The 13,411-nt window shown below is 21.7% G+C and overlaps 1 protein-coding gene across 31 annotated transcripts in view; it reads left to right on the top strand.

Moving 5' to 3' along the window:
* The window catches only part of trol (terribly reduced optic lobes), a 387,741-nt gene that overhangs the window by 55,881 nt on the left and 318,449 nt on the right, over positions 1 to 13,411 (top strand). The gene's annotated exons all lie outside the window — the stretch shown is intronic.

Below are 13,411 nucleotides of genomic sequence, written 5' to 3'. Positions count from 1 at the left end.
AAACAAATTAAATTAAATAAATAATAATGTAATATTTATTAATATAATATTTATTTAAAAGAAATAAATATAATTTAATTAAATAAAACAAAATATAATAAATAAAAAGCAAACAAATAAAAAATAAATAAAATACAAAATTAATAAAAACAATTAAATATTGTTTTTTAAATTTTTGAAAATTCTCGACTTTTAAATATTTTTTGAAACTCCACAATTTTTAAAAATATTGAAAAAAAATCCACGATTTTGACAAATATTTTTTTTAATATACACGATTTTGACAAATATTTTTTTTAATATACACGATTTTGAAAAATATTTTTTCAATAATACACGATTTTGAAATATGTTTTTTTAATAACCCACGATTTTGAAATAAATTTTTTTTAAAATCCAGGATTTTGAAAGAATTTTTTAAAAATGTAGGATTTTGAAAAAAAGTGTTTCACTAAAAATCCTCGCTTTTGAAATCAACATGTTTGAAAAAAAATTATTTTTTTAAACCCAAAATTTTGACAAATGATTTTTTAAATCCACGGGTTTAAAATATTTTTTAGGAATCCACAATTTTGAAAATATTTTTAAAAAATCCACGAATGTGAAAAGTATTTTATAAAAAATCTATATTTTGAAAATTATTTTTAATGTTCCACGATTTTAACAAAATATTTGTTGAAAATCCTTATTTAAAAATTTCAATAAAAATAAAATACAAAATTAATGAAAACAATTTAAAAAACAATATTTTTTTAATTTTTCTAAAATTCCCGATTTTTAAATATTTCTTAAAACTCTACAATTTTCAAAAAATAATGAAAAAATCTACGATTATGACAAATATTTTTTTAATATACACGATTTTGAAATATATATTTTTATAATAATACATGATTTTGAAATATTTTTTTAATAATCCACGAATTAAAATATATTTTTTTAAAAATTCACGATTTTGAAAAAAAAATAAAAATCTAGGATTTTGAAAAGTATTTTACTAAAAATCCTCGATTTTGATATCAACAAGTTGAAAAAATAGTATTATTTAAATCAACAAATTTGACAAAAAGTTTTTTAATCCACGATTTTAAAATATTTTTTAAGAATCCACAATTTTGAAAAATATTTTTAACAAATCCACGAATTTGAAAAGTATTTTATAAAAAATTGTATATTTTGAAAATTATTTTTCAAAAATCCACGAGTTTGAAAAATATGTTTTTATCCACAACCTTGAAAGATATATTTTTTAATCCACAATTTTGAAAAATATTTTTTCTAATCCAATATCTTGAAAAAAGTGCTTAATCTACAATTTTAATTAAGACTTTTTGTAAATCTTCAACTATTTTTAAAAAATCCACGATTTTAAACAAATATAAACAAATAACAAATATAAAAAATCCACGGTTTTGAGAAAATATTTGGTGAAATAAAAAAATCAACGATTTTGACAAATATTTTTTTAATATACACGATTTTGAAATATATATTTTTTAATAATATACGATTTTAAGATATTTTTTAATAATCCACGATTTTGAAATATATTTTTAACAATCCACGATTTAGAAAGAATTTTTTAAAAATCCAGTATTTTGAAAAGTGTTTTACTAAAAATCCTCGCTTTTGAAATCAACATGTTTGAAAAAATATTATCTTTTAAACCCACAATTTTGGCAAATAGATTCTTTTAAATCCACGATTTTAAAATATTTGTTAAGAGTCCACAATTTCGAAAAATATTTAAAAAAATCCACGAATTTGAAAAGTATTTTATAAAAACTCTAATATTTTGAAACGAGTGCTTAATCCACAATTTTAATTAAGACTTTTTGTAAATTTTCAACTATTTTGAAAAATATTTTTTAAACCACAATTTTAATTAAGCCTTTATGTAAACCTTCAACAATTTTGAAAATTATTTTTTAAAAATCCACGATTTTTAAAAAAATATTATTAATGATCCAAAATATTTGTTAAAATTTCAATAGAAATCTTCGATTTAAAAAAAATCCACAATTTTGAAAAATAGTTTTTTAGATCTACAACGGTTTTGAAAATAATTTTTTACAAATCCACGATTTTTTAAAAAAATATTATTAATGATCCAAAATATTTGTTAAAATTTCAATAGAAATCTTCGATTTAAAAAAAATCCACAATTTTGAAAAATAGTTTTTTAAATCTACAACGGGTTTGAAAATTATTTTTTACAAATCCACGATTTTGAAAAATATTTTTAAATTATCGACGAATTTTTTTTCAAAAATACACGATTTTAAAGAAATGTTTTTATAAATTCATGGTCTTGAAATTTTTTCTTTTAAGCCCACGATTTTGAAAAATATATTTTTAAAAATTCGCTATTTTAAAAATTTACTAAAAGTCATCGTCTTTAAAATCCGCATTTTTGAAAAGAGATTTATTTTTTAAATCCACAAATTTAACAAATATTTTTTAAAAATCCACGATTTTGAAAAATATTTTGTTAAAATTCTATATTTCGAAAAATCCACGATTTTAAAAAATATAATAATAATTGTTCCACAAACAGCCCAGGCAGGACAAGGGATACTTCTCTCACATCACTGAGTGCACCCCGATTCATATTAGCTCAATGATATGGGACCTACAGTTTATCGCCGAGTCCGAACGGCGTGTCCCAAGACACCACTTGTAGAGAAGTTTTACATGGCTGAAATACTCAGGAAATAACAACATAACTGAGGGGTATTTTGCCACCGTTGAAAATTTGATGTCGTCTAGCCGTGTAATCGAACCCACGACCATGTGCGTGAAATATATTTTTAAACCACAATTTTGAAAAATATATTTTTTTAATCAAAACATTTGAAAAAATTTTCAATCTAAAATTTTATATATATTTTTTTTTTTTTTTGTTAATCTTCAACGATTTTGAAAATTATTTTTAAAATATCCACGATTTTAAAAATATGTTAAATGGTCAACGATTTTGAAAAATATTTTTTAAATATCTTCAATTTTGAAATTTGGTTTCTTATAAATGTACGATTTTGCACATTATTTTATTAAGAATCCTAGATGTTAAATAAATATATATTTTCTAAAAATCCACTATTTCAAAAAAATGTTTTTAATCAACATTGTTTTTTTTTTCACAAAAAAAATTCCTCGATTTTAACAAATCTGCGATGAAAAATAATTTTTAATAAACCACGATTTTGAAAAATATTTGTTTCAAAATCCACAATTATGAAAAATGTTTTCTTAAAAATCCACGATTATGAAAAAAAATTTTCTAAAATACATGATTTTAAAAATATTTTTTCTAAATCAACAGTTATGAAAAATATTCTATTTAAAATCCTCGATTTTTAATCCTCAATATTGAAAAATATATATTTTTAAAAATGCTCTATTTTGAAAAATTTTTTTAAACACTCTACTTTGAAGAAAAAATGTCTAAATCTTCAATTTTGACAACAATTTTTTTGAAAATCCATTATTTAAGGTACATCCTCGATTTTGAAATAAACGGCCTGTTTCACTAAGACGATTCGAATACAAATTCGTTCGAATTACTACCAATCTATTGGGTTTTTCTTTTTTATAAAATATTTGGATTCTTTCTATTTTCAATCAAACAAACATTTCCTACAACAACAGGAGTTTGGTAGTAATTAGAAGGATTTTGTATTCGAATCGTCTTAGAGAAACAGGCCATAAAATTTTGTTAAAAATAGTGCATTATTTTTTTTTCAATAATTTTTAAAAAAGGGGTTTTAAAATAGAGGATTTTTAAGTAAATACTTTTTAAAACAAAAATATTTTTTGGAAATTTTAAAATGTTATTAACTAAAAAACCTTTGAAAAACATATTTTAAAAATTATTGACTTTTTAATCCACAATTTTTAACAATTTTTTTTTTAGTATAAATTTGCATAAAATTACTACATTGACAAACAACTTTTTTTAAGTGTTCAGTTTTGAGAAATAATTTTCTAAATCTACTATTTTGAAAAATATTTAAAAAAAATACACGATTTTTAAAAAATATTTTTTTTAAATCCACAATTTTAGAAAATGTTTTGTTTTTCAATCGCCAAGTTTAAAAAATATTTTTTTTAAATCTACTATTTTAAAAACATTTTTATAAAAATCCTTGATTTTAAAAAAATATTTTTTTAATCCACAATTTGGAAAATATGAATTTGTTATATACAACTTTGACAAATAGTTTTTAAGAATAAAAGAAAAAAATAAATCGAATTTTTCCAAAAAAATATAAATAAAACCACAACTTTGACAAAAATTTTGTATAAATCCAATATTTTGAAAAATATTTTTTATAAAAATATATATTTTTTAAAAATCAAGATTTTGAAAAACTTTTCTTTTTAGAAATTCACGATTTTGGATTTTTTTAAAATCCAAGATTTTGAAATCCATGTTTTTATCACTTAAATAGGTCAATAAATAATAAATAATTAAATTAAACAAAGTAAAAAAATAAATTTAAAATAAAAAATAAAAAATAAGTAAAACAAAATAAATAAAATAGATAAAACAAATAAAACAATTTTAAATAAATAAAAGTATTTTTTTGTTAAATAAAAACAATAAAATAAAATTTAATAAAAAATAATGAATAAAAATAAATGCTTAAAATAAATAAATTGAAAAAATGAACTCAAAATATTAATAAACAACCGAATCTTTATCTTAATTTTCAAATGAAATTCCCTGCCACAACTTGAAATACATTTACCCTGTCGCCTTGCGCCACACAAAACAATTTAACTTTGTAGAAAACATTTAACAGCCTGAGGATAATAATGAACTCTAATCGTATTGAGATAATGGACAATGGTCCGCCCAACAAATAATCACCCAAGCAACCATAAAAGACACACAGATCATTTTCACAAAAAGAGAAAAAAAAATCTGAATGCCCATCAAAAATCAAACACAAAGAATTCTTTTTTCGATTGATCGATCTATCGATTGGTCTCCTGCATAACAGTCGCCTAACATATTGAAAACAGTTCATTTTAGCTATCAAAACAGATACATTTCTCTCCTCGAGGTTTGTTCGGTTTTTTATGACCATAAAAATGCAAACAACCATCAAAACCATCAACTTTGGTCAACAACAATCAATTGCCAGGCAGGCAACCAATCAGCCAGCCAGCCAGCTATCTAGGCTGGCTAGTCAGTCTAACTGACTGCCTGACTGCACACATTGAACACATTGAATTGTCCAGACGACAATTTAACTGTAGATAACCACATAAATGCCCACAATGGAGGCTATATTATGGCCTAATTCCTCAAGAGAGTGTGTGGCTAGCTAGCAATGGTAATAAACTAGGGCTGCCTATAGAAAAGGAAAATTAAGATGTGGTTAAAGGGTACAAGAAAAATTATGAAGACTTATGAGGTAGTGATAAGAACCTCATTATCCAAGTGTTCTCAGGAAACAAGCTTTAGCGGTATTTCACCGATTGAAAATTATCTGAAGGTATTCTATAATGAAATGATTCAATGGAATACCATAAGAAGGTATTCATTTTAATGGAAGGTTTCCTTACAGATCTTCCTTTAATAGAAAACTATTCCATATACAAAACACACCTTCAGGAATTTTTCAATTTATAGAAAAACCCTTTAAGAGGGTTTTTTTTATAGAAATCACATCCGGGAGGTTTTTAGTTTACAGATGCTCACTTTGTAGGCGATAAATCTTAGAAGACCCTTTTGTAGGACTTCAATATTAAGGAGAATATCGCTTTATAAGTATTCCATATTCCACTTTAAGAGATATTGTATAGATTAAGGACTCCTTTAGGATGGTTTAGGAAATTAATAGAGGCCTTCAATCTGCAGAAGGCTCACTTAATATGTAATTCATCTTATAGGACACTTTTGGGGATCTTTAATGTAGAGGCGAACCCAACTCGAGGTCATCTGTTTATATAAGACATTTGAAGAGGCATTTTATCTGCAAGTCTCCTTTATAGAGACGTCGTAATGTTTAAGATTCCTTTGTAGGGTTTTCATCTATAGAAGTCCCCTTTTAAGGGCATCCACTTATAGAAGGCACCTTTTAGAGGTCTTCTATCTGAAGAAGGGTATTAGGTATTATATATGTAAGACCCCTTTAAGAGTTTTTCTTTCTACAAAGACGTCTTTAAAGATCGTCTAAAAAATTGGAAACAATTTGACAAAAAAATCCATGATTTTGAAAAATAAATTTTTTAAAACGTTAAATCGCGTTTTAAAAAACATTTGATAATATATATTAAAAATTTTTTAAATTTTGAAATACCTCTTTCGGAAACTTTCGATTTGTAGATTACCCTTTAAGTTATTACCCTTTTATTTGAAGACCCTTTTAAAAATCTACGATTTTGAAAAAAATGTGTTTTTTAATAGCAGATTTTGAAAAAAAACATTTTTTATGATCCACGATACTGAAAAATATTTTTTCAAAGTCCATGATTTTGAAAAATATATTAATGATCCACAAATTTGAAAAATGTTTTTTAATACACGATTTTGAAAATTATTTTTTAATAATCCATGATAATGAAAAATATTTTTTACAAATTTATGATTTTATAAAATATTTTTTAAAAAAATTATGATTTTGAAAAATACTTTTTTAATTTATGATTTTGAAAAATATATTTTTTTAATGATCCACGATTTTAAAAATGTTTTCTTAAAAATTCTCGATTATGAAACTGCTAATCCTTGGAAAATATTCTTTAAAAATCAACGATTTTGAATCATCTACTCCTTAAAGAATATTCTTTAAAAAAATTATTACAAATCTCCAATTTTGAAAAATAAAAAATTCCACGATCAGGAAAAAATTATGTTCACGACTTTGCAGAATGTTATTTAAAATTCAGTCATTTCAAAAAACTATTTTCTAAGAAGCCACTATTCTCAACATTCATGATTTTTAATAATATTTTTTTTTAAAAATCCATGATTTTTAAGATTTTTTAAAAATCCATGGCTTATAAAAATATTTTTTAAAAATCCATTACTTTAAAAAATATTTTTTTTAATCCATGACTATCATTTTTTTTTTAAATCCGCGATTTAGGAAAATATTTTTTATAAATCCACGATTTTGAAAAATATTTTTTATAAATCCACGATTTTGAAAAATATTTTTTATAAATCCACGATTTTGAAAAATATTTTTATAAATCCACGATTTTGAAAAATATTTTTTATAAATCCACGATTTTGAAAAATATTTTTTATAAATCCACGATTTTGAAAAATATTTTTTATAAATCCACGATTTTGAAAAATATTTTTTATAAAACCACGATTTTGAAAAATATTTTTTATAAATCCACGAGTTTGAAAAATATTTTTTATAAATCCACGATTTTGAAAAATATTTTTTATAAATAAATCCACGATTTTGAAAAATATTTTTTATAAATCAACGATTTTGAAAAATATGTTTTATAAATCAACGATTTTGAAAAATATTTTTTATAAATCAACGATTTTGAAAAATATTTTTTATAAATCCGCGTTTTTGAAAAATATTTTTTATAAATCCACGATTCATTTTTTTTAAACAAGATTTAGAAAAACATTTTTTTATAAATCAACGATTTTGAAAAATATTTTTTAAAAATCCACGATTTTGATTTTTTGAAAATCACGGTTTTAAAAACTCGCGATTTGGAAAAATATTTTTTTTAAAATCCACAATTTCGAAAAAAATTTAATCCACGATTTAGAAAAATATTTTTTAAAAATCCACGGTTTAGAAAAATATTTTTAAACCAACGATTTAAACAAATAAAAACTTTTTTAAAAATCCAGGATTTTGAAAAATATTTTTTTAAAAATCTACGGTATTGACAAATATGTTTTTTAAATCCACAATAATAAATAATATTTTTTAAAAAATTAACGATTTTTTAAAATATTTTTTTTTTACATTTACGATTTTAAAAAATATTTTTTTAAATCCACGATTTTGAAAATTATTTTTTACAAATACACGACTTTTTATTTTTTTAAATCCAAAATTTAGGAAAAAAATTTTTTTAAAATCCACGATTTAGAAAAATATTTTTTAAAAATCTACAATTTTGAAAAATATTTTTTAGAAATCTACGTTTTTCAATTTTTTTTTTGAATCACGATTTTGAAAAATATATTTTGTTTTAAATTCACTTTTTTGAATCACGATTTTGAAAAATATATTTTGTTTTAAATTCACTTTTTTAAAAACTATTTTTTAATACACAAGTTTGATTTGTTTTTAATTTTTTTTGAAAATTATTTTCTAAAAATCCCTGATTTTGAAAATAAGTTTTCAAAAATCCACAATTTAAAAAATATTCTTTTTTATCTTTTAATTTAAAAAAATTAAATCCACTATTTTTATTTATTTATTATTATTATTTTTTTTTTTTTTTAATCACGATATTGAAAAACTTTTTTTTAAATCCACGATTTTGAAAATATTTTCTTAAAATCCGCATTTTTTTTAAATCAACAATTTTTTTAAATACTCCCGTTTTTGAAAAATTTTACAAATCAATGACTAAGATAAAAATAAAATTCACGATTATGAAGAACATTTTTTACAACGAAGATTATTAAAAATATTTTTAAAATCGCTTGATGTTTCATTTCAAACCCAAATTGTGGGTTTTTAACATATATTTATTTTATCATTGGCTTTGAAAGATATTTTTTATATAACCACGATAATGAAATCCACGATTTTTCAAAATACTTTTTTAATTCAACGACTTTGGACAATTTTTTTAAATCTTCGATTTTAAAAATCCATGATTTAAATTTTTTAAATCCACGATTTTGAAAGACTTTTTTAATAATATTTTTGTTTTTTGAAAATCCTCGATTTTGAATAAAATATTTCAAAAATCCTCTACGTAAATTGAAAAATATTTTTAAAAACCAGAATACAACACTGAAGATGCATTTTTTTAAATACATATTGCGACTACCAAAACTGTAATTGAGGTTTTAGCCTATCTAAACTGAGCAAAAACTACCCAACAAATCGTTTAAAATACATGTTCAATAGTATTAACTATTCTCAAATAATTAATTCAATACACTAGACAAAAACTATACCGACTATTCCCATTATCTCACAGACAAACACATCCCAATAATCTTAAAATCAAACTATTTAAGAACTATGCCTGCATAATTTCAACATTATCTCTACATCTTTGTTACAATTTTCCTTTGATGTTCCGTTCAATATTTATTTATTATCAGCTGGCGCCTTCAAGTCACTGCAACTGTCCACTATAAACTTGATTAATGCTCTCAGACACCGCACACAACACAATATCAGTTTCTAATGTTATAATAGTTTATTTTTAAAATAACAATAAAAAACAGTAAAACAATAACCCGTGATTTATGTCAACACTTTGTTTTAAAAACACAACTCACGTTTGTGCAAAAAATAAAATTCTTATTTATTTATGACTACTTGCAAATTGCTAGAAGACGATCCACCCTTCCCTAGTTTTTCGCAAAAATGCAGCAGTTATTCGTGTGGGAGAAGAGTAGATAGACAACAACAAACTTGCTAGCCGAACAATCATTTAACGTATAATTAATATTTATTTAATGTATTTAACGAAAAAAAAAGCAATATTTATTTTCACATTGAGTAAAGGCATCTCCATATTTAACTTTGCCTTATTTTCAATCATTTACAAATAAATGGCCATACGTTTCATTTCAACGCTTACTTTGTAGGTCTGTGAGTGCGATATGGATGACGTTATTATAGCACCCAGGCTATTTATATATGCCGATTTTTATTAGTTTTTAATATGTACGAAGTGTTTGAATGTTATGTGGCACATGATTTGTGTAACTAATTTAAATAGGGGGATTATGGAAAATTCTAAGGAGATTACATCAATACTAAAATACAGAAGAAATTAGTAACGCAGTATCAGTTGGTTTTGCCGACAGAAATTTAACCTGCTCCTATGACAGTGCAATATAGACAGCGAACATAAATTATTTAAATAAATTTAAAGTTTCACTTTGTAAGAGTTGGGGAAGTTTCGGGCCCCTTATCTTGGGATGAATTTAGATTCGAAGTACACTTTACCCAACAAATTGCCATTGAGTTTGTCAAAGCACACATCGAACATCATGGTATAGTGTATCACATGATGCATTCACCAATACCTCGGATACAACCCTCTCAAGTTCTTTTTTCTTTTACACAAAATAATCAAATAATTGGATATTCACGGATAAAAAAATGAATATTATTTTTTTAAATTTACGATTTTAGAAATATATTTTTAAATCCAAGATATAAGAAATATATTTTTAAAAATCCACGATTTTGATTTATTTAAAAGTTGCGACTTTGAAGCTTGTAATCCTTGAAAATCCGCTATTTTGATCATAATTTTTTAAAAATCCAGGATATAAAAATATTAAAAATTCACAATTTTGAAAAAATAAGAATTAACGATTTCTAAACATAATTTTTAAAAATCCACTATTTTGAAAATATATATTTTTTAAGAATTTACGATATAAAACAAAATAAGAATTTTGAAAAAGTAAAAATTAAAGATTTCAAAAATATTTTTTAAAAATCCACTATTTTGAACATAATTTTTTAGGAATCCAGGATACAAAAATATTAAAAATTCACAATTTTTGAAAAAAATAGAATTAGCGTTTTTTTTAACTCCACGATTTTTTACATAATTTTTAAGATTCCACGAAATGAAAAAATATTAAAAATCCACAATTTTGAAATTGTAAAAATTAATGATTTTTAAAAATATTTTTTAATAATAAAAATTCCCAATTTCCAAGATAATTTTTTAAGAATCTATGATATAAAAATTGTGAAAAAACTATAAATTATAAAAATTATATTAAAAATCCACAATTGTGAAAAAATAAAAATAAACGATTTCTAAAAATATTTTTATTAAAAATCAACAATTTTGAAAAAAAAAATAATAATAAACGATTTCTAAAAATATTTTTTAAAATCCACAATTGTGAAAAATAAAAATAAACGATTTCTAAAAATCCACAATTAAAAAAAAAATTAAAATAAGCGATCTCTAAAAATATTTTTTTAAATCCGCGATATTAAAAAAAATCCACGACTTAGAAATAAATTTCACTTCTTTGCAAAATATTATTTTTTTTAAATCCACGACAAAATAATCAAATAATTGTGATATTCACGATTTAACAAAAAGTGAATATGTTTTTTAAATCCACGATTTTAGAAATATATATTTTTAAGTCCTCTATTTTAGAAATATATTTTAAAAATCCAGGATTTTAGAAATATATTTTAAAAATACACGATTTTAGAAATATATTTTTAAATCCACGATTTTTAAAAATATATTTTAAAATCCACGATTTTAGATATATATTTTTAAATCCACGATTTTAGAGGTATATTTATAAATCCAAGATTTTACAAATATATTTTTAAATCCACGATTTTGAAAAATATTTTTTTAATCTACGATTCCGAAAAAATATTTTTTTTTAAATCCACGATTATGAAACTTACTTTTTTTAAATCTACGACTTCGAAAAATATTTTTTTTAAATCTACGATTTTAAAAAAATTTTTTAATTAATCTACGACTTTAAAATTTTTTTTAAATCCACGATTAAGAAATACATATATTTTTAATTCTACGATTTTGAACTATATGTGTTTTTTAAAACCACGATTTTGAAAAAAACGTTAAACAGACGATTTTCAAAATCAACGATTTTTTAAATCCACGAGTTTGAAAAATATTCTTTTTAACCACGATTTTGAAAAATATTTTTTTATTTCCACGATTTTGAAAAAACGTTAAACAGACGATTTTCAAAATCCACGAGTTTGAAAAATATTCTTTTTAACCACGATTTTGAAACATATTTTTTTATTTCCACGATTTTGAAAAATATTCTTACATTTTTTTAAACCACGATTTTAAAAAATATCTTTTTAATTCACGATTTTGAAAAATATTCTTACATTTTTTAAAACCACGATTTTAAAAAAATATTTTTTTTTTAAGACACGATTTTGAAAATTATTTTTTTATATCCACGATTTTGAAAAATATTCTTAAATTTTTTAAAACCACGATTTTAAAAAACATTTTCTTAATTCACGATTTTGAAAAATAGTTTTTTTAATCCACGATTTTGAAAAATATTTTTTTTTAAATCCACGATTATGGAAACTATTTTTTTGAATCCACGATTTTGAAAAATATTTTATTTAAATGAACGCTATTTAAAAATAGTTTTTTTTTTAATCAATGATTTTGAAAAATATTTTTTAATTTAATGTTGAAAATATTTTATTTTAAACCCACGATTTTAAAAAATATTTTTTTAAATCCACGATTTTAAAAAATATTTTTTTAAATCCACGATTTTGAAAAATATTTTTTTAATTCACAATCCAATGTTGAAAATAAATTTTTTTAAATCCACTATTTTGAAAATTGTTTTTTTAAATTCACGATTTTGAAAGATATTTTTTTTTTATCCGTGATTTTGAAAAATATTTTTAACGCTATTTGAGAAAAGCTTTTTTTTAATCAATGATTTTAAAAAATATATATTTTTAAATCCACGATTTTGAAAAAATATTTGTTTAATCCACAATTATGAAACATATTTTTTTAAACCACGATTTTGAAAACTGCTTTATTTAAATCCACGTTATTTAAAAATAGTTTTTTTAATCAATGATTTTGAAAAATATTTTTTTTATCCACGATTTTGAAAAAATATTTTTTAAAATCCACGATTTTGAAAAAAAATTTTTTTTTTAAATCGACGATTTTGAAAAATATTTTCTTAAATCCACGATTTTGAAAAATATTCTTTTTAAATTCACGATTTTCAACAATGTTCTTTTTAAATCCACGATTGTGAAAATTTTTTTTTTTTTAATCCACGACTTTGAAAAATATTTTTTTAATTCACAATCCAAAGTTGAAAATTATTTTTTTAAAATCCACTATTATGAAAAATATTTTTTTTTTTTTAATTCACGATTTTGAAACATGTTTTTTTTAAATCCACGATTTTTAAAACTTTTTTTTTAAATCGACGATTTGAAAAATAATTTTTAAATCCACGATTTTGTAAAATACTTCTTTTAAATCCACGATTTTGAAAAAATATATGTTTTCAAAATATTTTTTTAATCCACGATTATGAAACAAATTTTTTTAAATCCACGACTTTGAAAAGAGCTTTATTTAAATCCACGCTTCTTAAAAATAGTTTTTTTTTTGTAATCAATCATTTTGAAAAATATTTTTTTTTAAATCCACGATTTCGAAAAACATTTTCTTATTAAATATACGATTT

This window comes from Musca autumnalis, unplaced genomic scaffold (assembly GCF_047663935.1).
Source record: "Musca autumnalis isolate F117 unplaced genomic scaffold, ASM4766393v1 scaffold_3, whole genome shotgun sequence".
Taxonomy (NCBI): Eukaryota; Metazoa; Arthropoda; class Insecta; order Diptera; family Muscidae; genus Musca; species Musca autumnalis.
This window is presented reverse-complemented; position numbering and strand designations above follow the sequence as displayed.